At 46.4% G+C, this 22,693-nt stretch overlaps 1 protein-coding gene across 1 annotated transcript in view; it reads right to left on the bottom strand.

The window, feature by feature from the left end:
• Positions 1-22,385, bottom strand: part of GIGYF2 (GRB10 interacting GYF protein 2) — a 615,584-nt gene extending 593,199 nt beyond the window's left edge. The window contains exon 1 of the mRNA XM_082251280.1: positions 22,229-22,385. The gene's annotated coding sequence lies outside the window, so the exon portion shown is untranslated. The remainder of the gene's footprint in view (positions 1-22,228) is intronic.
• Between the last annotated feature and the right edge of the window lie 308 nt (positions 22,386-22,693).

Below are 22,693 nucleotides of genomic sequence, written 5' to 3'. Positions count from 1 at the left end.
GACAGATCCTGCATTTCTTCATGCAGCCACTAAGAGACTCCCCTCTGCAGCCCCTCAGTTTCATCTGTTGGCAGCAGAGGACATAACTCCCCCCTACAGCTCCTGTGCCTCTCTGTACAGCTTGCAGCATCCCCTCCTCTTTGCGCCCCACCCCCCCCCAGCACAAGGTAAGATAGGGTGCAATGTCATGTAAAGGAGGGTGAGGGACTCTTGACTTCTGATTTAAGGGAGGGTGGGATGCTCAGGACATCTGCTTATAAAATAATGAGAATACTACAATTTATGCCATTGGAAAAGGGTCATACACTGCCAGTATCACGTTATGTAACATGATAAAGGGTGGATACATTAAGTTTTACATATACAAAAGGCCCTTTGAGGACAACCATAATGCTGATGTAGCCCACAATAGACTGGAAATGGACACCGCTGGATTACAGCCTCTGTCAGGTATTATTACCGTCTTTATCTGATGGGATTTCTCCTTGCTTTTTAGGCTACATGTACACAGGACGTTTTAAAAGGACGTTTAAAACAACCGTTGTGTCGTGCTTGCATGCCGCGTTTGGACGTGTTTAGCGGGCGTTTGTGCTCAGAACCATTTCTAGAGGTCAAAAAATCATTCCCCTTTAAAATGGAAAAACGTGAGCGCTAAACGCAGGTGATCGCGTTCGGTTGCGTTTTTGCATTTGAAACGCCCGTAAACACACGTTCGAACGCAAATAATTGCTTTCCAAAAAACGACACTGAACACAACTGCCTGTAAACGACCCAGTGTACATGGACAGAAAAGATAACAGAGGTGGGTTCAGGGGCTTCTGAAAAAAAACGCCCAACTGTTACTGCTCCTAAACGGCCATTTACAAGTTGCAGTGTACATGGACCCTTAGGGTCCTTTCAGACGGCCGCTCCGCTGCTTTAGTCCGCTGCAGGACTTTTTTTTTTTTTTCACGGAGCGGATGACATTTGTGTAATCCGCTCCGTGTGCCCGCATATCATCCCATCCATTTGCGGATGATATGCGGACATAATGTAAGTATATGGCACTGCGGATGTCAGCGGATGATACCGCTGACATCCGATTTTCCTTCCTTTCCGTTTTTTACACGGATGAAAAAATAGGGTTCTGTTCCGTTCCAAAAAACGGAACAAAACTGAAAGGAGGAAAATCGGATGTCAGCGGATGGTATTCCGCTGACATCCGCAGTGCCATTCACTTACATTATGTCCGCAAAAAAATAGGATGATTTGCGGACACACGGAGCGGCCGTGTGAAAGGACCCTTAAAAGTGAAAAAGGGTCCTGGCAGCAGGGTTCTGGCAACAACCTCCCCATCAAAATGTATATGGCAAGTGTTGCAGGGACAAGTATTAAATATATACCAAAAAGACTTTAAAACACACTGAGGGAAATTTGATAAAACTGAAGCAAACAACATCCAGAGCAGCTGTTCATGGCAACCAGCTTTCTCAACAAGCTGACATTAGAAGTGGATTGGTTACTATGCACAGCTGTACACTATTCGGTCTGCTCCAGTATTCGTAAATGCCCCCTACTGTGTGCCATTATTCATGTGTATGCACTGTCTTTTGCATATTTCTAGAATAGCAGATAAATATGCAAATATCACTGAGCTGACTAGCCTCAACTGACAGTTCTTATTCCACCAACCTAAATATGATGAGCGAAGTGGGTATTATGGGATTTAAATGCAAATAAATCAAATTCAGAAAATGCAAACATGCTATCTGAATACTGCCAAACATTTCTAGTATAATACTACATCATCTGCTACTAATGTGCATTAACAGTTTACCAGAATACTGTGCAATGTAATGGGCAGGACACATTATTTTAATTAGTCAAAGGTCTACCCATAAAAAAGCAAAAAAAAAACACCTTTAGTTATCAATCGCATTCCAAAAAACTCAAGCTCACGTTTTTTGTGATGCTACACCATCTAAAATGGCTCTTCTGGATGATAACCCAAAAGAAATTAAAAGGCTTTCTACTGTACTTGAAGATATTTAGCATCAAAACAAACTTAGTATAAAGCTAATTTAGCAGATTACACATTCAGACAGGTTATTCCGGTTTTAGACAAGGCAATGTTTACGTATCCATTTTCTATCTAAAAAAAAAAAAAAAAACCATGAAGTACAAAATACCCAATACTGAATCTAGCTAGGCCACCCATCACAGAAAATCTAATACAATTTGCCTGTTCAGGCCAAAGCAGTCTGCTTTGGAGGAGGAGGAAGGTAGAGGAGGAATCCTCACTATCTGAGGATACAGGGCACCTTATCGCAGACCCAGCAGGGTGACCCACGTCCGCGGTGGCTGAATCAGATTGAGAATGAGAGATGAGGCAGGGGAAGGTGGGGGGTTTGCGCATTTTGCTAGCCCGTCGCCCAAAAGCCACCTCCACCCAGAACACAAGACTCCAGGACTGCCGTCAGTGCATCGATGGATAGGACCCTGGAGGGCCCCGCAGCCTTAGACAGGGGATCAGGTGGGGAGATGTGCACCATGAGTCACCAGGGGGACCCCTCAAAAATGTGTAACACATTCCTAAGGGGCAACTCCCACCACTCTTGGCAGCCCACCCGGTTGCCAGTCACAGAGCATCAAGTAGGGAGAGGACCCCACCGAAGAAACCAGGCACCGCAGCCACCAGGAGAATCTGCACTGCGCGAGAGGCGATGAGGCTTAGATAGATTAGGTTTAGAATGTGGCAGAGAGCAGGTTTAGCATTCGTTTTTGCCTGGATTTACACTTTAATGAATTGACCCCCTACGAGATTTAGTTCAGGAATTTACATTCATTCCAAAACTCAATGATAAAAAATTAAAACAAAATTTTCAAGTACTTTTTTGTAAAATATTCAAATAAATGGTCGAAAATCTAGTAGTGTATGTCCAGCTTTAGTTTTCTTGCATGAAATCCTGTCAGGACATTTGTAATTTGGCAGTTTTTGAGTGTTATCAGCAATGAACTCAAGGTAAGAAACTGAACAGCCTTGCAGGCTGCCACTCTGCTTAATACTACTGCTTTGACAGGGAAAGTATACAACTCAATAAAATCAAGTAATCCCCTAACGATAACACTGCAACAATGGGGGATGTAGAGCTTAAGGGTGAAGGACAGAAGTACTCTTGATCGACCTTTCAGCCACATTTCTTGCCTTTCATTTTTTTAGATGCTATTTTCTGCTGTGCAAAGAAAAAAAACAAATTTGTATTTATTTCTATTTACTACAAAATGAACATAGATGAGAATATGTCAGAGAGGAGCTTACATATTGAGGAAAACACAAGTGACTGGAGTCTTACATCAACAGAGGAGGAAATGGGCTGTGCGGGTGGATCAAGAGGGTTTTTCTGCTGACAAATTACATTTCTAGAAGATTAGCTCACCTTGTTTAAAAAGTCTGACCTAACAAACATTTTTAGAGATTTTACACAATATTACACTGAAAATTTAGTCATTTCATGAGAATGTTAACTTTTTTTTCTTCTTTTTTAAAGATTACCTCAACCACCCACTTCAGCTCCGGAAGGTTCAACCCCCTATCTGACCCGCCCATTTTTTTGCGATACCGTACTGCGTTGCTTTACCTCACAATTGTGTGGTCGTGCGATGCTGTACCCAAATAAAAATTCTGTCCTTCTCCCCCCCCCCCCCCAAAATATAGTTTTCTTTTGGTGAGATTTGATCACTTCTGCAGTTTTTAGCGCTAGAAACAAAAAAAAAAACAGACAATTGGGGGGGGGGGAGGGAATTATATATACTTTTTTTACTTTAATATAAAACACATCCAATAAAAAAAAAAAAAAAAATGTAAAAAAAAAAAAAAAAAATCTAATTTCTATTTCTTCTTCAATTTAGGCCAATATGTATTCGGCTACGTTTTTGGTAAAAAAAAAAAAATCCCAATAAGCGTATATTGATTGATTTGCCCAAATGTTATAGCATCTACAAACTATGGGAAAGATTACTCTTTTTTTTTTTATTATTTACTTACTAGTAATGGCGGCGATCAGCGATTTTTAGCGGGACTGCGACATTGCGGCGGACAAATCTAGTGACACTTTTTGGGGACCAGTGACACCAATACAGTGAAAAAAAAAATGCACTGTCATTGTACTGACCAGGGAAGAGTTTAACATCAGGGGTGATCAAAGGGTTAAATGTGTTCCCTGGAAGTGCTTGCCAACTGTGTGGGGGGATGGTTAAACTCAAGGAAGCCAGAGATCCGTGTTCCTGCTTAGCAGGAACACAAGATTTCTGTCTTCCTTACTAGAACTTCAATCTGCCTTGTTCTGCGCCTCTCGGAAAGATCACCAGGTCTGCAGGTGATCACAGAGGGAGCGGGCTTTCGGCAGCGCACACAGCGCGTCCCAGAGCCGAAGAAAGAAATTATGTACAGGTATGAGATTTTGCGCTTAAGGGCCGTCCTGCCGCAGTGTATGTACCCGAGGCTGTCCTTAAGCTGTTAAAGAAAAATTTCACACGTGGCTCACAGGCATTTTATATACCTGGTGTAACTTCCTGCAGCTTTTGCGCACCTGGGGAGCCACACATGTGTACAGCCTGCTATACAAGAAAAATGGAAGTACATGGCCATGCTCTTGTAAAAACACAGCTTTCACTTCCGGTTCCGGCGCCGCATGGAGTAGCAGGCTCCTAAGCAGCTCCCGCGGTGCGCCCCAGCAAACCGGCTTGTAAAACCAGCCCCAAAGCATCCAGCCTGCCCCCAGCACCCTCTGCTGTCTCGGGACCCCCCCCCCCCCGGACCCGGCCGCTCTCTGCCCCTCGTTCCGGAATGGAGCGGTTCCTGGAAAAACCGGCCGCGAAGCCTCCGCCGGGCCCGGCGCAAATCGAGGCCGCGGTCGCGGCCTACTCCGGTTCGGCAGCGGAATCGGCGGCCATGGACACTAGTAAGCAGGCGGAGGGTGACCTCCGACCACCCAACACAGCCTCCTCCTCGGCCCCGGACCCCTCTACAGAGAGGATTGCGAGAGCGGTGGTGGAGCTGCTCACCCCCACCATACAGGCATCGGTTGAACAGGCTGTGGCTGCAGGCATGGCGGTGATTAGGAAGGAGCTGGAGTCTCACTCCCGCCGCCTCACTGAAGCCGAATCCCGGATCTCCAGTGTGGAGGACGAAATATACCAGATGCAGGGCACAGAGCAAACCCAGGATAAATTCAATCGTCTGGTTATGGACAAGCTGGAGGACTTGGAAAACAGGTCTCGGCGGAGTAACCTGAGATTTATCGGGATCCCGGAATCCGTCCAACCCTCGGCCATTCCAGAAATCTGTGCCCGAAAAATTCCTGCGGCACTGGGCATGCAAGGGACCTGTGTGGTTGAACGGGCCCACAGAATGGGACTTTATTCGGAGGAGCGCAAGACCCCTCGCCCAGTCATCGCAAAATACCTCAACTACGCAGACAAGTCTGCCATCCTTCAGAAATTCCGCCAAAATCCACATTTCCAGATCGAAGGTATGAAAATCCTCATTTTTGCAGACTACTCAGTCGAAGTCGCAAAAAAACGCAAGACTTTCCAAACCGTATGTTCCCAGCTACACCAGGAACGCATCAAATTTACCCTGGCCTATCCGGCGACTCTGCGCCTTCGGGCACCGAACGGCAACCAACTGTCATTCCAAGATCCAGCGGAGGCAGAGAAATTTGTCCGCTCACTGCACCATGGCGAACCGGGTCATGGCAACTCGGCCAAATCCCTTTCCTTCTCCAGACCGGACGTCCCTCACAGCCCTAGGAAGGAATCCCCGAAACGGCAACGCTACTCTGACGTGGTTAGCTCTGGCCGCGGAGGTCACCCCCGCTGAATCGTCTGTGTGACCTTTTGGCTTTTCCTTTTTACCTCTGTGGGACCTAGGATACGTCTATCCTCCGGGAACTGCTCCTGGGTGACTCTGTCCAGGCAACGGCAGATAGCGTAAGATAGTTTTCTTGCACTGGAGACCTATTCTGTGTTCAACTGCTTGGTAGCCAATGTTATTTGTTTTTACTGTTTGCTGTCTTCTTACGGTGCCTTTTGTCCGTGATGCTATATGCCATGGCTGCCCAACACTAGGTTGGAGGTCGCGACCCAAGTCTCTGCGGATAAGATCTTTGACAGGGCTACGCTTGTCCCCTGCTAGGTCTGGAGACGCACTTGGGGAGCTGTGCTCCATCGCATACGCATGCGGAAAAAAGAGAAGTCTATGCGACTATGTTCTGTTCTTGTTTTACTCCTATGTTTTCCTACCCGGTTTTCCAGTTCCCCCTTCCCCCCAGTCCCTTTCCCCAGGGGTCAAACTCCTTCTGGTCTGCACACACGCATGGCGGCCCTCTCTTCCCAGGTGGCGATCTTTATTTACTTGTATGAATCTAGTTACCCTCATGATAATGGTTAGGCGCAGACCGGACTGTCGCAGGTATCCAGCCCCTTTAGATGAACTATGACGCTAATATCCTGGAATGTCAAAGGTCTTCGGTCCCCGGCTAAGAGAATGAAAGTCCTGAGGCATCTCAAACGTCTCCGGGCTGACATCGCTCTTATTCAGGAATCGCATCTTTCCTCTGTTGATATGGCTCGGATGGAGAAACTCTGGGTAGGCAAAGTGGTAGGCTCTGCAGCACTTGGACGCAAAGCAGGTGTCCTCATTCTGTTTCATAAAAGGCTCTCGGTAGAAGTTATTGCAGTGGATGGGGACTCGGAAGGCCGTTATGTCTCGGCGCACGTCCGCATCAACAGCAAAGAACTTATTGTTTCTAACGTCTATGCTCCCAATGTTTTTGATCAGTCCTTCTATTCCATGCTATCAACCCGAACCCTGGCTTTTCCCCCCATCCCTCATTTGATGGGGGGCGACTTCAATGCTGTCATGGACACAGTCCTTGACAGGTCCCGACCACCTACGGATGCGCGGTCTAGCCCGGGCGGTCCCCCCACTCCTCTAGCCATTCTTACTGACTCCCTCGCTCTGACAGATGTCTGGCGACATTTCCACCCGACAGATAGAGAATTTACTTTCTACTCCCACCCCCACAAAATTTTCACGAGGATTGACTACTTCTTTTGTACAGAATCGCTACTACCAGTCACTCAAGACGCAGTGATCCACGACATAGCAATATCCGACCACTCCCCACTCTCCCTAACCATTGACCTCACTGGTTCCCCTCCTGTTCCCCTGATATGGCGCTTCCCCTCTTTTCTGGCTAACAACGAGGACTTTAGGGTTTACCTTGAGCGGGCATGGCAGGAATATGTCGACACCAATGCGGCCCACGTCTCCTCCCCCCATTTGTTTTGGGAAGCGGGTAAGGCCTTTCTGAGAGGTCATATCATCTCCTATGCGGCGGCCTTTAAACGACATGCGAACAGCGGCTATAAGGCGGCGAGTAATCGTCTTAGCGAGGCACATCGTAATCTAGTACTAACCGATAGTCAACCGAACAGGGATCAATGGGTCTTGGCCAAAAAGAACTTTGATGAATGGGCCGATAAGGTCGAACGTATTCACACGGCGCATTTTGCGGCCTCCTTGCACAGGTTCGGCAACAAGGCTGGCAAACTGTTGGCGAGGATGTGCAAGGGGCGACCGTCTCCCACACATATTGGATCCCTGCGAGATCCGTCGGTTGTTGTGGATTCCACCCCCCAAGGCGTCCAACGTATTATGAGAGACTTCTACTCTGGGCTCTACGGCCCGGAGGAAGTCGATGATGCCTCGGGTGAGATGTTTTTATTAGATACGGGACTCCCCCGCATCACACCTGCCCAGCTCGACATGCTAAATTCACCTATCTCGGCGGAAGAGGTCACGCACACTATTAAACATCTCACGGCAAATAAATCGCCTGGTCCAGACGGCCTTACGGGGGAATTTTACAAATCCATCACGGCAAGCCTGGTTCCCACTTTGGTGGCGGTCTACGCCAGCATTTGGGAAGGTGGGCCTTATCTCCCAACGGGTAATCAAGCCATTATTAAATTACTTGCAAAAAAGGGTAAAGACCCCCTAGAACCAGGATCCTACCGCCCTATCTCGTTACTTAATCTTGATGTGAAAATACTGTCAAAAATCGTTGCCTCTCGTTTGGCTATCATTATGCCACATCTGATCCACCCTGCACAGTCCGGCTTTACCAAGGGACGGTCGGCTTCGGTGAATATCCGGAAGGTTTTGCTGGTACTGGAGCAGGCACGTTTGTTCCCCTCGCGAGACTTGGCCATTGTGACCCTTGACGCCGAAAAGGCATTCGACAATGTAAACTTTGTCTGGCTGCGTAGGGTCTTGGATGCCATGGGCTTCCAGGGCTCGTTCGTTCGCCTGATCACTTCCATGTACGCTTCCCCGACGGCCAGATTCTGTGTAGGTGGTTCACTGACTGAAGACTTTCGACTGTTTAAAGGTACCCGCCAAGGTTGCCCGCTGTCCCCACTACTCTTTAATCTGGCCTTGGAACCCCTATCTAGATACCTCTCTGGTCCTGCACCCCTTCATGGGATCCGTCTGGGTCACACAGACCTGAGGATTTCTTTATTTGCAGATGATGTCCTCCTATTCACCTCGTGCCCCTCTGCAGACATCCCTGCGATTGTGTCCACGTTTAATGCATTTAGGAAATGTTCGGGCCTTAAAATAAATTTTTCCAAGAGTGAGATTCTCCCCTTGGGGCTGGACACGGCCCGAAGTTGGGAATCGGACTCCCCTTTTAAAATAGCGCAACACTCTATCACTTACCTAGGCATAAAAATCGGTAGGACCCCCTCCTCCATCTATACCCTCAACTACCCACCATTGTTTGCTAAAGTGAAACGGGAACTGGAAAACTGGAAGGACCTGCCGTTGTCTCTTCTGGGGAGATGCCATTTGATCAAAATGGTCAGTTTTGCCCGCATCCTGTATTTTCTCCAGACCCTTCCCCTATTGATTAAGCACAAGGATGTGCAAGACCTCTCCAAGGCGTTCTCCAGATTTCTTTGGCGTGGGAAGAGACCTCGCATCTCATTGAATAAGTTATGCCTCCCCAGGCGAGACGCGGGTATGAATTTTCTGAGTATTCGTTTATATAATTTGTCCTGTCTATTGAGAGTGGCACTGGACTGGATATCTCAGTCTTCTCAATTCGCCAATGTTGAGCTGGAGTCTCAGATGTCTAGGCCTTTTTCACTCGTCTCACTTCTTCACACCAAATGGACTCAACTCCCACCCTCACTGCGCCATAATCTGCTCCTACGGGACACGGTTGTTGCGTGGAGGGAGGTGAGGAAACTTTTGAAGATACCTCTGTACTTCTCCAAATACCTTCCCATTAGAGGGAACCCCACTTTCCCCCCCGGCCTAGACCATGCGGTCTATGAAGAATGGAAGTCAAAGGGACTGGTCAACTTCTACCAATTTTGTGACCCTCAAACAGGAATACTGCGCTCTGACACTGACATGATGGACATGTTCACTCTGCCCCCCCTCAGAATCCTTTTACCTGGCGCAATGCCGTCACTACATCCGGGACACGCACACCAAACCTGATAGCAGGATTAAGCTATCTCTCATTGACACTTTATTGGACTCTGGCAAGTATACTATTTCTGACATATACAAACCACTTATCCGACTCTGCCCACCTGCTTCCTTCACTTCTTCAGCAGCAAACTGGCTCAAGGTCTTCCCGGCTGATGACACTTTGCCCAAGATTATCAGCGGTCTTCGGACCACCCTGGCTCTTACTCCCAATTCGGTGTGGCAAGAAACCCAGCTCAAAATATTCCACAGAGCACACATTCCTTTCTTATCAGACAAAACTGTCCAAGATGCCCACAAATGCACTATGTGTCGCAAGGAGCGCCCCTCACTCTTCCACAAATTTTGGGACTGCGCCCCGATCTCTGCATTCTGGGACCAAATCTTGAACTTTATAACCACAGTGGCCGCAGTCACCGTACCAAAGGATCCTATGTTATTGCTCTTTGGCTACTGGGACAAGAGTCTACAGAAATGGTCCGACACCGCAGCGAATCCACCTCGTCTCTGGATCCTGACCGCACTACTCATTGCAAGGCGTTTGATACTAAAACATTGGATTGCCACCTCCCCCCCCCCATGTAGCCATGCTTCGGTCAGAGCTAACCACGCTCCATTCCATTGATCGCCTCAATATGGACTCGAAGGCCCCACGTGCGATTGCGGCCTTCAACGCCAATGGAGTGTCTTTTCGAAATATGCCAATAACGTTTTGGACTCTCCCCCTGACTCCTTCATATTTCCGAACCGTCATGATCTCTCTATTGCAACCCCCACTTGATTCCCCATTGTTGGACTCTATGTTTTGGAGATTGGTCCCGCCCCCTACTCCTTGCCCCCTTACCCTAGTTATCGGCAATGGACGTGTTGCCCCCTACCCCCACCGCATATTGCTGTTTCGATATATGTTATGTACATGCATGTCCATATCCTGTTTTGTTAAATTTGAAAATTTTAAATAAAAAAAAAAAAAAAAAAAAAAAAAAAAAAAACACAGCTTTAACACGGTGTCAAACAAATGGGCTGCAGTGCCAAAACATCAAAAGAGAAAAAGTGGACACCTAATATTTTTTTTCCAATGCAGCACAACACAATGCATGAAGAAAATGTGTTGTGCAATGTGGTGCACAGCAGTGATGGGGCACTGTGCATTCCCTCAGGGGAAAGCACCAGAATCATAATGCCAAGATTGTCTAGTTGTTATAGGACACAGTGTGAAAATTCCTGAAACTATTGAGGACTGGAGAGGACAACAGTGCGGGGGAGAAGTCAACTGCAAGTTCTGCTAAAATCAGTAGTTTGCTATTTTAAAGCCGAGTTCCGCCCAAAAGTGGAACTTCTGCTTTAGGGAGTCCTCCTGACCCCCTGACATACCACATTTGGCATGTCATTTGTTTGGGGGGGGGGAGCGGGTACCTAGTTTTGACGGGTACCCGCTCCCACTTCCGCTCGGAGCGCCCTGAACGGAAGTTCTCCTCTCCCCCTCCCTCCCTGCAATCTTCTGGGACACGTCAGAGGTCCCAGAAGATTGCCTGCCAATCACGGCGCGCAGCGCGACTCGCGCATGCGCAGTGGGTACCCGGCTTTGAAGCCGCAAACTGTAACAGCCGGGTGCCCACAGCAGTGATGCCGGCGCCGAGGATCGAGGCTTCGGGCGGCCGCATCGCTGGACCGTTGGGACAGGTGAGTGAATGGCTGGAACTCTGCTTTAATAAAAAATTGTACACAGTCAACGAGCTTAAAAACCATCCATTACCAGACGTACCGGTAACGGTCTTTCTATGAACCTTCTAGGACGGCAGACACATGAGAGATGAGAGGCTCCACCCTACAGGAAACACAATCAGTTCACAGCTGTTAAAAGGCCCCACCCTTCCCCTTGTCCCTCAGTTGTAAAAACTTGGTTCTCAAGGGATGTATAATCACTTGTACTTACCACCTATTGTTTACATTCATTCCTCACCCTTTTAACAGGGCGGGAAGTAAGCCTGCCGTCCTGGAAGATTCGTAGAAACACCATTACTGGAAAGTCTAACAGACAGTTTTCTCCTCTCACCTTCCAGGATGGCAAACACATAAGATGAGAGGATAATAAAGTAACCACAGGCCTACCTTAGGGTGGGACCACCACCTGTAGTACCTTTCAACCAAAGGCTAGGTCTTGCTGAGACAGCACCTCCACTCAGTAGTGCTTCAGAAAAGTGTCATGGCTGGACCAGGTGGCTGCACTGCGAATCTGTTCCCAGGAAGCTCCTGCTGTTCCCAGTGCTCTTGTTGAGTGGGCTTTCAGCTTTGCTGGCACAGGAACACCTGAAACCTCATAAGACATGGTAATGGCTTGCCTGATCCACTTAGAGACTAAGGTTTTGAAGCCTGCAGTCCTTTTCTTGGTCCAGAGTAGAGGATCAAAAGGTGATTAGATCTCCTAAACTAGTCCTCTTTAAATAAGTGAGGAGGTATTTCCTCACATCTAAACAATGAAATTGAATTTCTTTTCCATTCCTAGGATTATCAAAAAAGGATGCTAAATTATTTCCCGCTTCCTGTGAAAGGAAGATGCTACCTTGGGCAGATAGAGATCTGGCCTGAGAATAATCCTATCTGGGAAGATCAACAAATGGTTCTTTAATTGAAAGACCTTGCAAGTCCCCTATCCTTCTGGCTGTCGTGACAGCTAATAGGAAAGCTAGTTTTAAGGACAGAAACTTAAGGGAAACCTCTTCTATAGGTTCAAAAAGGCTTCTAGATAACACCTCTAGAACCCTAGTCAGGTCCCAAGGAGGGAACCTGTCTTTAGTGGCAGGGGTAGCTCTATCAATGGCCATCAAAAATCTTTTAAATAAAAGGATCTTTTGCAAGTCTTGCGTCTAGAAAAACAGAGAGCTGCCATTTGTACCCGAAGGGTGATAACTGCCACACTCTCTACCCCATCTTGTAGGAAATCCAAGATTATGGAGACAGAGGTGGAAGCAATTTGCTTCTGCCTACGCCAAGTACAAAATGTTTTCCAAACTTCTAAGTATATTTTCCTTGTTACTGGTTTCCTGCTCAGGAGTATCTTTGGCAGTTTTCTGGCTTCTTTCGGCCGGAGAGCCTGCCTTACCACCGCCATGCGGGTCTGGCATCTCCTTCGTACTCACTTCCTTCTTCCGGGTTGCGCTGCGCATGCTCCGCCTTTCCTGCACAAACCGGAAGTTCCGGTTTCAAAGCGAGGCTTGGGGCGTGCTGTCCGGTGTTTTGTTTTTTAATTCCGGCTGCATGAAAATTATAGCTGAATGGCCGGGAGGACCAGAGGAGACCCCTGCTGAATAGCAGGCCACAGGCTCTGGAAGGACCACCACTGACGGACTGCCTGTATCCTGGGACAACCTGTGAGAAGGCTAGAAGGCGTGCAGGTACTCTGCTCTCAGAAGAACAACGTCCAGGTACCCCAGTACCAAGATCCCCCGCTGAGTGAGTAAGGCTAACACCGGGCCAACACTTTTGTGAACACCTGAGGCGAGACCAAAAGGCAACGCCACAAATTGATAATGCTCCTCACCTATGGCAAAGCAAAGAAAACGCTTTCTTGCCCGACATAAAATGCCCGACATAAATTGGAATATGAAGGTAAGCATTCTTGATATCAATGGAGGCCAGAAAGTCCCCCTGATGAAGGGAAGCCACTACTGTGAGAATGGACTCCATTCTGAATTTCTGAACCCGCACAAAGTGGTTCAGGGCCTTGAGGTCCAAGACTGGACGAACCTTGCCCTCCTTCCTGGGAACCGTAAATAGGTTTGAATAAAACCCCTGAAAACGTTAGACTCTGGAACTGGTACAATGACTCCTTGTGACAGTAAATCCTGCAACGCACCAAGGCCCTAAAGCCAATTCGGAGACCGGAGCAGTTTGGATGGGAAGAACCTTGCCAGGAGCAAGGATCGAAACTCGATCTTGTAACCGGACTAGATCAACACAAGGACCTCTTGCCCCCCTCCCCTCCTTTAAACTGGAGAAAATGCAGAGAAGGGCAACCAAACTGATAAGAGGCATGGAGGATCTCAGCTATGAGAAAAGACTAGAGGAACTAAATTTATGGAGGAGATTTCTTGAGAAGGAGATTAAGGGGGCATATGATCAACATGTATAAATACATAAGGGGTCCATATAGTGAACTTGGTGTTGAGTTGTTCACTTTAAGGTCAACACAGAGGACAAGGAATAAGGCACTCTTTACGTCTAGAGGAAAACAGATTTAATCTCCAAATACGGAAAGGTTTCTTCACCGTAAGAGCTGGGAAAATGTGGAATAGACTCCCTCCAGAGGTGGTTCTGGCTAGCTCACTAGATAGTTCATCCAGGGAATATCAGATTGCCTCTCGGGAGGGGGGGGGGGGGAAATCAGGAAGGAATTTTTTTTTTCCTCTGATGTAGCACATTGGATCATGCTTTGCTGGGGTTTTTTCACCTTCCTCTGGATCAACTGCGGGTATAGAATTGTGCATATGGGATTGGATGGTTGGGTTTTCATTACTGTTTTTTTTTTTTGTTTGTTTTTTATTGGTTGAGCCAGACGGACTGGTGTCTTCATTTCAACCTGACTATGTAACTCCGTAACTCACAGAAGAATTACAGTTTAAACCCATTTAAAACGGTTGAAAAAAAAGTAACTCCGCTCAGGTACCCCAACTGGACTAGGGGAGGGGGTGCTAGCGTAGGGGAAACCCCAGCGAGTGAGAAGAGGGTGCACATGAGTAGTAAGGGCACCTGGGGGACCTACCGACCCTGAGAAAGGCCAGCACCCACCTCAAATTTTCCCAAGGATGAGGGGTGGGCACTACTCACCACACCTTTGGAACCGGGCGGGCACCACTCCGGCAGGTCACCTCCACATCTTGGAACAGGGGGTGCTGCTGGCCAGAGGTACGCTGCCACTCAGGCCATGAACAAGTCATGTGCATCCTCGCAAGGTGTTGCACTCGCAAGCCAGTCCTCGTCTGGTTGGGCTATGTCGCGGCCGACCTAGCGCGGAGCTGCAGTCTGCACGGGCAGTTGATTGTAGCTCTCTTAGGAACAGACTTGATTATAGAAGAAAAAACAAAAGGAAAAAAGTTCCATTTAAAAAAGGAAAAAAAATGCCTGGACCAGAGACCCCAGCAAGGAGCTAGGTCCTTACTTCTGACTAGGCAGAAAAAACTGAGATCCTAGAGCAGGAAGTTGGAGTATACCACCTGGGACTGCCCTAAAGGCGTAGTCAAGCTTTGTTAACCCTTTTCCGCCTAGTGTCCTACTACTAAGGAGAGCAGCATAAGCCATCTGTCAAAGAAGATATGAAGCTGTGTCCATCAATGAACGAAAGAGAAATACTGATTTTAACTTGTAAGCAACTGTGTCAGAAAAAGGCTTAAAAAGTCTTTAAAGCCGAGTTCCACCCAAAAGTGGAACTTCTGCTTATATGCTTCCTCCCCTCTGGTGCCACATTTGGCACCTTTCAGGGGGGTGTGGGGGGGAACGGGTACCTATTTTTGACAGGTATTCTTCCCCACTTCCAGGAGACAGTGCAGCGGCACTGTCCCTCGGAAGTTCAGCCATCTCCTTTTTCCTCCGCCACCAGGCCAATTACAAAGCACAGCGCGCTTTGTGCATGCGCAGTAGGGAACCAGCAGTGAAGTCCAAAGGCTTCACTGCCGGGTTCCCTTACCCTGGATGGCGGGGGCAGCACCGAAGAGCTGATACGAAAATCGGCTTTGGGCGCAATCGCAGGCTCCCTGGACAGGTAAGTTCTACCATTTTAAGGTCAGCAGCTACAGTATTTGTAGCTGCTGACTTAATTTTTTCATGTGAGGCGGAACTCCACTTTAAGAGATTAAACTGCCCATACACTAGCCGAAAAATCGTTTAAACACATTTTCAAAAAAAATCAGCCTGTGAGAGCAGACAATCGTCCCATCATGTAATGACCGAATTTCAAACAATAAATCGCTCAATGGACGTTTTTCGTTCAGTTTGTCACATACAGTGGGTACGTTAAGTATTCAGACCCCCTTAAATTTTTCACTCTTTGTTATATTGCAGCCATTTGCTAAAATCATTTAAGTTCATTCTTCTTCCTCATGAATGTACACACAGCTCCCCATATTGACGGAAAAACACAGAATTGTTGACATTGTTGCAGATTTATTAAAAAAGAAAAACTGAAATATCACATGGTCCCAAGTATTCAGACCCTTTGCTGTGACACTCATTTAACTCAGGTGCTTTCCATTTCTTCTGATCATCCTTGAGATGGTTCTACACCTTCATTTGAGTCCAGCTGTGTTTGATTATACTGATTGGACTTGATTAGGAAAGCCACACACCTGTCTATATAAAACCTTCCAGATCACAATGCATGTCAGAGCAAATGAGAATCATGAGGTCAAAGGAACTGCCTGAAGAGCTCAGAGACAGAATTGTGGCAAGGCACAGATCTGGCCAAGGTTACAAAAAGATTTCTGCTGCACTTAAGGTTCCTAAGAGCACAGTGGCCTCCATAATCCTCAAATGGAAGACGTTTGGGACGACTAGAACCCTTCCTAGAGCTGGCCGTCCAGCCAAACTGAGCTATCGGGGGAGAAGAGCCTTGGTGAGAGAGGTAAAGAAGAACCCAAAGATCACTGTGGCTGAGCTCCAGAGATGCAGTCAGGAGATGGGAGAAAGTTGTAGAAAGTCAACCATCACTGCAGCCCTCCACCAGTCGGGGCTATATGGCAGAGTGGCCCGACGGAAGCCTCTCCTCAGTGTAAGACACATGAAAGCCCGCATGGAGTTTGCTAAAAAAACACCTGAAGGACTCCAAGATGGTGAGAAATAAGATTCTCTGGTCTGATGAGACCAAAATAGAACATTTTGGCCTTAATTCTAAGCGGTATGTGTGGAGAAAACCAGGCACTGCTCATCACCTGTCCAATACAGTCCCAACAGTGAAGCATGGTGGTGGCAGCATCATGCTGTGGGGGTGTTTTTCAGCTGCAGGGACAGGACGACTGGTTGCAATCGAGGGAAAGATGAATGCAGCCAAGTACAAGGATATCCTGGACAAAAACCTTCTCCAGAGTGCTCTGGACCTCAGACTGGGCCGAAGGTTTACCTTCCAACAAGACAATGACCCTAAGCACACAGCTAAAATAACGAAGGAGTGGCTTCACAACAACTCCGTGACTGTTCTTGAATGGCCCAGCCAGAGCCCTGACTTAAACCCAATTGAGCATCTCTGGAGAGACCTAAAAATGACTGTCCACCAACGTTTACCATCCAACCTGACAGAACTGGAGAGGATCTGCAAGGAGGAATGGCAGAGGATCCCCAAATCCAGGTGTGAAAGACTTGTTGCATCTTTCCCAAAAAGACTCCTGGCTGTATTAGATCAAAAGGGGGCTTCTACTAAATACTGAGCAAAGGGTCTGAATACTTAGGACCATGTGATATTTCAGTTTTTCTTTTTTAATAAATCTGCAACAATGTCAACAATTCTGTGTTTTTCTGTCAGTATGGGGTGCTATGTGCACATTCATGAGGAAGAAGAATGACCCTAAATGATTTTAGCAAATGGCTGCAATATAACAAAGAGTGAAAAATTTAAGGGGGTCTGAATACTTTCCGTACCCACTGTATACCTAGTGCAAACAGTTTGGCTGAGAAACACATTAACCTTTCAATTTATTGTTCGTTCGGCAGAATTTTCCAAACTGTTCCTTTGATTTTTTTCGGCTCTGAAAAGTTAAAAATGATTTTCTATTTGTGCCCATTAACTGGACGAAAAACGAATGATCGGACCAAATGACAGATTTTTCAAACGATTTCCGGCTAGTGTATGGCCAGCATTACAGGCGGAAGTTCATTCCTTTGATCTAAAAGAAAGGAAAGATACATTGTAAAACATTGTGTTCATAGTTATCTCGCAGCCTTAATATTGATAAACATTTGCGGGAGGCTGTTTTTTTCTTTTTTTGACAGCTGTGAGTGAGCAAAGAATGGCTCTGTAAGAATCAAGGACATGACGTTTTAAGATGGTGGGGGGGGGGGGGGGGGGGTGAAGCTAGAGTGAAATTTTTTATTGTAAAGCTCTAATAAATATATATATATATATATATATATATATATTTTCTTAAATAATGCAGTGATAGCTACTATAGACATATGTCTACATAAAAACAATGATTTGCAGATCTCAAACCCATACTTTATTCACAATAGAAAAAAGAAAACCTATCAAATATTTAAACTAAAAAAAAAAAAAAAAAAAAAAAAAATGTACAACTTAACCACTTTCCGGGTGGCAGCTACAAGCTCACGACAAAACTGTCGGTCACTGGGCACATTGGCACTCACAGTGGGGTGTACACAGCGGATCACAGTGATTTATACTCAGCTGCTGTGAGCAGCCTGGGTATTATGTGTTCGTTATCAATCATAGCAATCACATGATTAAAATGTAGGCAATACTGTTATAAAAGGAAAAACTATTCATAACAGCTTGTTAACTACTGCGATGCTGTAATTGGCCCACAGCTAACACATGGTACCTGGCACCCTATACCATGTGATTAGCTTTAGCCAATCACAGAACAATAGTAATCCCTCATGAGTGAAAGTGATTCATGACAGTTAAAACTATTGCTAACAGTGGTCACCAATGTTAATGCTAGTGTAAAAAAAAAAAAAAAAAAAAACAACCCCACAAGTAGTACAGTGTCACTATGATGTATATCCAAAAAAAAAAGCTTAAAAAAATTGATTAAAATTTTTTTAATGTAGGACAGTATGAAAAAGAAAAAAAAAAAAGGTATTTAATTTCTTCATTTCCCAAAAATTTGTGACAAATTATAAATTTAAAATTCTCTCTGCCTCTTACTAAATACCTCAGACTGTCTACTTTCGAAAACAGGGTAATTTGGGGGATATTTTTGTTGTCCTGGCATTTTAGGGCCTCAAGAAATAAGACTGATAAATTTCCAAATATATACCATAGTTTATTATAACTTTCACACAGACTAAATAACATACACTGATTCAGGTTATTTTTACCAAAGAAATGTAGCAGAGTACATTTTGGCCTAAATTTAACAGAATCGAAGAATGTGTTTTTTTCCCAAATGTTTTTTTATATGGCAAAAAAAAAAAAAACCCCAGTGGTGATCCTACGAAAACAAATCTCCATTTGTGTGAAAAAAATATATAGATTTAATTTGCATGCAGTGTTGCATGACTGAGCAATTGCCAGTTAAAGTAGCACGGTGCTGAATTGCAAAAAATGCCCCAGCCATGATCTACTCCCCCTACCAGCTGTCACAATTCAAATACAGAGCGGCCTTGTAGGGCCCCACCTGCACGGCTGTGTCATTCAGTTCTGTGAATGAATTGACTACAACTGATGCCAGCGATCGTAGCAGACAGCTTGTAGTTCTGTAGTTCTCAATAAACTACGAGGGAGCTAGTGAGTTCCAAAGGATTTAAAAAGGAAAATATTTTTATTGCATTTTAGGGCACTTTACAGCTGCATTTTGGCGCAGCAAAAAGCACAGCAATGTGAAAGGGGTCTTAAATTCAACTACACTATAGAAAAGGAGGACACATCTAAGGGCCTGTTCACACGAGCCCACCCACTAAACCAGAAAGGCTCAGTGTGAGGGCACCAGTGTTTTTGGCTGCAGTTACGTGCAGCAAGGGGCAATGTGATGGTGGCATTTTGCCATATTACATAGCTCAATGTTTTTGTGAGCTGCACAAAGTGACAATTCATGTCACCACACAGCTGTGCGCTGACACACAGGGCCATCCAGAGAGGTGCGATATTATGCAAACATGTTGCATAATTTCACACAGGTCTGGAATGCAGACTAACGCCAGTTTCTGGTGTGACTATTGTTTTCTGCGTGTCATTGTAGTTACCTGTGTTTATCCATGAGGACACATTGTGAACAGGCCAACCCATTGTACTACATAGTTGGTGGCAGATCTAAAGGAGATTATGTAGCCTATGTTCGGCCCCATTCACATCAAGCAATTTAGAATCGCAAATCACATCAAGACTCGCAGAGCGTCTGGATGCCATTCATTTTTAACTTCTTAACGACCGCCCGCCGCAGATTTACTGCGGCAGGCAGCCCCTCCTGCGAGAACCGGCGTAGCTCTACGTCGGTCGTGCGCCTGCAGCGGGGACTCCGATGCACGGGGCAGGCGGCTCCAATTGCCGCCAGGCCCCCGCGATCGCTCCCCGCTGTGAGAGAAGAACGGTCAGCTGTTGTAAACACAGCTGGCCATTCTCTCTGGAATGATCATAGAGCCCCTGTGATCCTTCTATATAGGATCACAGGTCTCTATGGTCATTTCACAAGCCCAACCCCCCCACAGTTAGGATCACTCCCCTAGGCTCACATTTAACCCCTTCCCTGCAAATGTCATTATTACAGTAACAGTGCATATTTTTAGCACTGATTACTGTAGTAATGTCACTGGTCCAGCCCAAAGGTGTCAAAAATGTAAATTAGGGGTCTGATCTGTCCGCCGCAATAACGCATTCCCGCTAAAAAATGCAGATCGCCACCATTACTAGTAAAAAAAGAAAAATAAAATAATAAAAATTACATCTTTCCTGTAGTTAGTAGACGCGATAACTTTTGCACAAACCAATCAAAATACGCTTATTGTGATTTTTTTTTTTTACCAAAAATATGTAACAGAAAACAAATTGGCCTAAAATGTTAAAAAATTTTGATTTTTAATTTTCTTTTTGGGAATGTCATATAGCAGAATGTGTTTTGCATTGTTTTGTCACTTTTTTTTTGTTTATAGGGCAAACAAAAATCGCAGAGGTGATCAAATACCACCAAAAGAAAGCTCTATCTGATGGGGAAAAAAAAACACATCAATTGTATTTGGGTACAGCGTAGCACGGCCGCACAATTGTCCGTTAAAGTAACGCAGTGCCAAATGGCAAAAAATGGCCTGGTCAGTAATGGGGCAAATCCTTCCGGCCCAGAAGTGGTTAATGCCACCCCAAACCCGGTGTGGTTTTTCCGCGATTTTTGCACAGTAAAATTGTGTGGAAATGGAGTCAAAACATGCAAGAAAAAAATTGCAAAGCTCGTCACCCAAAGGTGCAGGAGCTTTTTTTTGTGGCACAAACGCACACAACGCAGCCCATTTAAAGCGGTTGTAAACCGCTGTTTTTTCAGACCTGCAAGGTAAAGGCATAAGGTGCTAACATGCATCACATACTAGCACATTATGTGAAACTTACCTGAAAACAAAGCCCTCCATTGATGCAATCACTGAAGGCACAGCATCCATCATTAACCGGTATTCCTTCCGGGTCCCCGGACTCTGGCCCAGCACAGATGACGTCACTCCCACGCATGCATGGGGAGCCATCATTCACAGCTCAGATATCTGAAGGAGCAGCATGGGTGACCATTCCTTCAGAGCGCACGTGCCGATGTTATTGGCTGCATGCAAAGTATCTAAACGGCAAGTTTAGGCGATATTTACAGTACCAATAGGTACAAATTATGAGTTTGAGTTTACTTCCTCTTTAAGGTTTAAGTCCAGGCAAAACCTAACACTAAACCCGCTCTGTACCAAATTATAAACCTAATCTATCTAACCCTGTGAGGCAAAAATCGCTGTAGTCACCTTTTCTGCACCTGATCCGGTCCGCTCTTCAAGTGGCGGAAGCTGTGTGCAGGAGAGGACTGACAACGGCTGTGAAATGGCCGGGAAGTGACGTCACCCATAGAGTTACTATAAGTTTTCCGTTGTCAAGTGACTTTCCTGCACCTCCAGGCTGAAGCCACCGCTGATGCTGGGACCGGATTGGCTGCAGATGAGGTAAGTACAGTCATTTTTGCTTTACAGGGTTAGACAGATTAAGTTTAGAATGTGGAACACAGCAGGTTTAGCGTTCATTAACTTTTACCTGGACTCATCCTTTAAGTGGATAGGCTATGCACCACACGCAGAAACGCATCAAAAGTGCCCTAAAAATGAAGTCACAAGCAGAAGCGTACATTGCCGCTACGCAAAGTGGCCATACAACGCTTCAACTCAATCAGAAAGCAATCCAATAGACATAATGTCCCTCCCAATGGATTAGGAATCAGGTCCATGGGCCAGCATGGAAAGCGATCGATGGCCTTGCACTGATCAGCAGCGCCAGCCACCATTGTATATCCATTGATCAGATGAGATTGTATGGCGGAAACAGAGGGGCGCTCAATAACCATAAAGCCCAACTATCTATGGAACACTACTTGCCTGTCTGTGTGTCGCATCAATTGGGCCATTGCCTATAAATTATTTTTATTGGGAGAGGAATGGGTCGCTTGCGGAGTTAAATGATAGGTGGTGTGCCAGGGTCCATGCCTGCTGAAGTTCATTCTAATCTCCTCACTGTGTATCAGTGCTGACACTGGGGCCATGTCCTGGCAGTGAAGGTCCAGTATAGGAGAAGAGGCGCACACAGAGTTCAGGAAGAGTGAGGGTGACACACTCAGACTCGGCATATGTTGTGGAGTGCAGCACATGTGTACCAGTCCCCGGCCACTCACCGCCCCCCTCCTCCTCTAGGACTCCATATAAGTGAGTGCTCTCCCCCCCCCGCAGCCCCCCTCCTCTCCCTCCCCACAAACCCAGCCTGAGCCCCGACTCTCGCCCTGTTACCTCTCTCTCAGCTTCTCACCCGAAGCGAATCCACAAGCCCAACAACACAAGATGGCTGACGCCACGCACCGTCACCTGACGACTCCACGCCTCGCGTGAGCAGTGACAGAGCAACGTGCCAGCACTTCTACCACACACACTTCCCTTCCTCCGCGAGAACGACGGGATACTTCACGTACGACTCGTCACTGGGCCCTTCCCAGTCAGCTAGGGGAGCCCTGCGTCCCACGTGAGCGGCAAACAGCTCGTAGCTGCGAGGTGGCCATGTTGGATGAGGGCAAGCCGCCCACACTCGTGTCATTTCCTATTTCGGGATGTCAGTGAAGAGGAGGAAAGTGGGCACAGTATTATTATTTTGTGGCCAGGAAAAGTTGGTTGTGCTGAAGAATGATAGAAGAGGCAAGGCAGGAGAGGGGGCAGTGAGGTCAGCGTTGCTAACCAACCAGAATAAAATGTACTGACAGG

This window comes from Pelophylax lessonae (genome assembly GCF_965119305.1).
Source record: "Pelophylax lessonae genome assembly, chromosome: 3".
Classification (NCBI taxonomy): domain Eukaryota; kingdom Metazoa; phylum Chordata; class Amphibia; order Anura; family Ranidae; genus Pelophylax; species Pelophylax lessonae.
The sequence above is the reverse complement of the archived record's forward strand: the minus strand, read 5'-3'. Positions and strand labels throughout refer to the sequence as shown.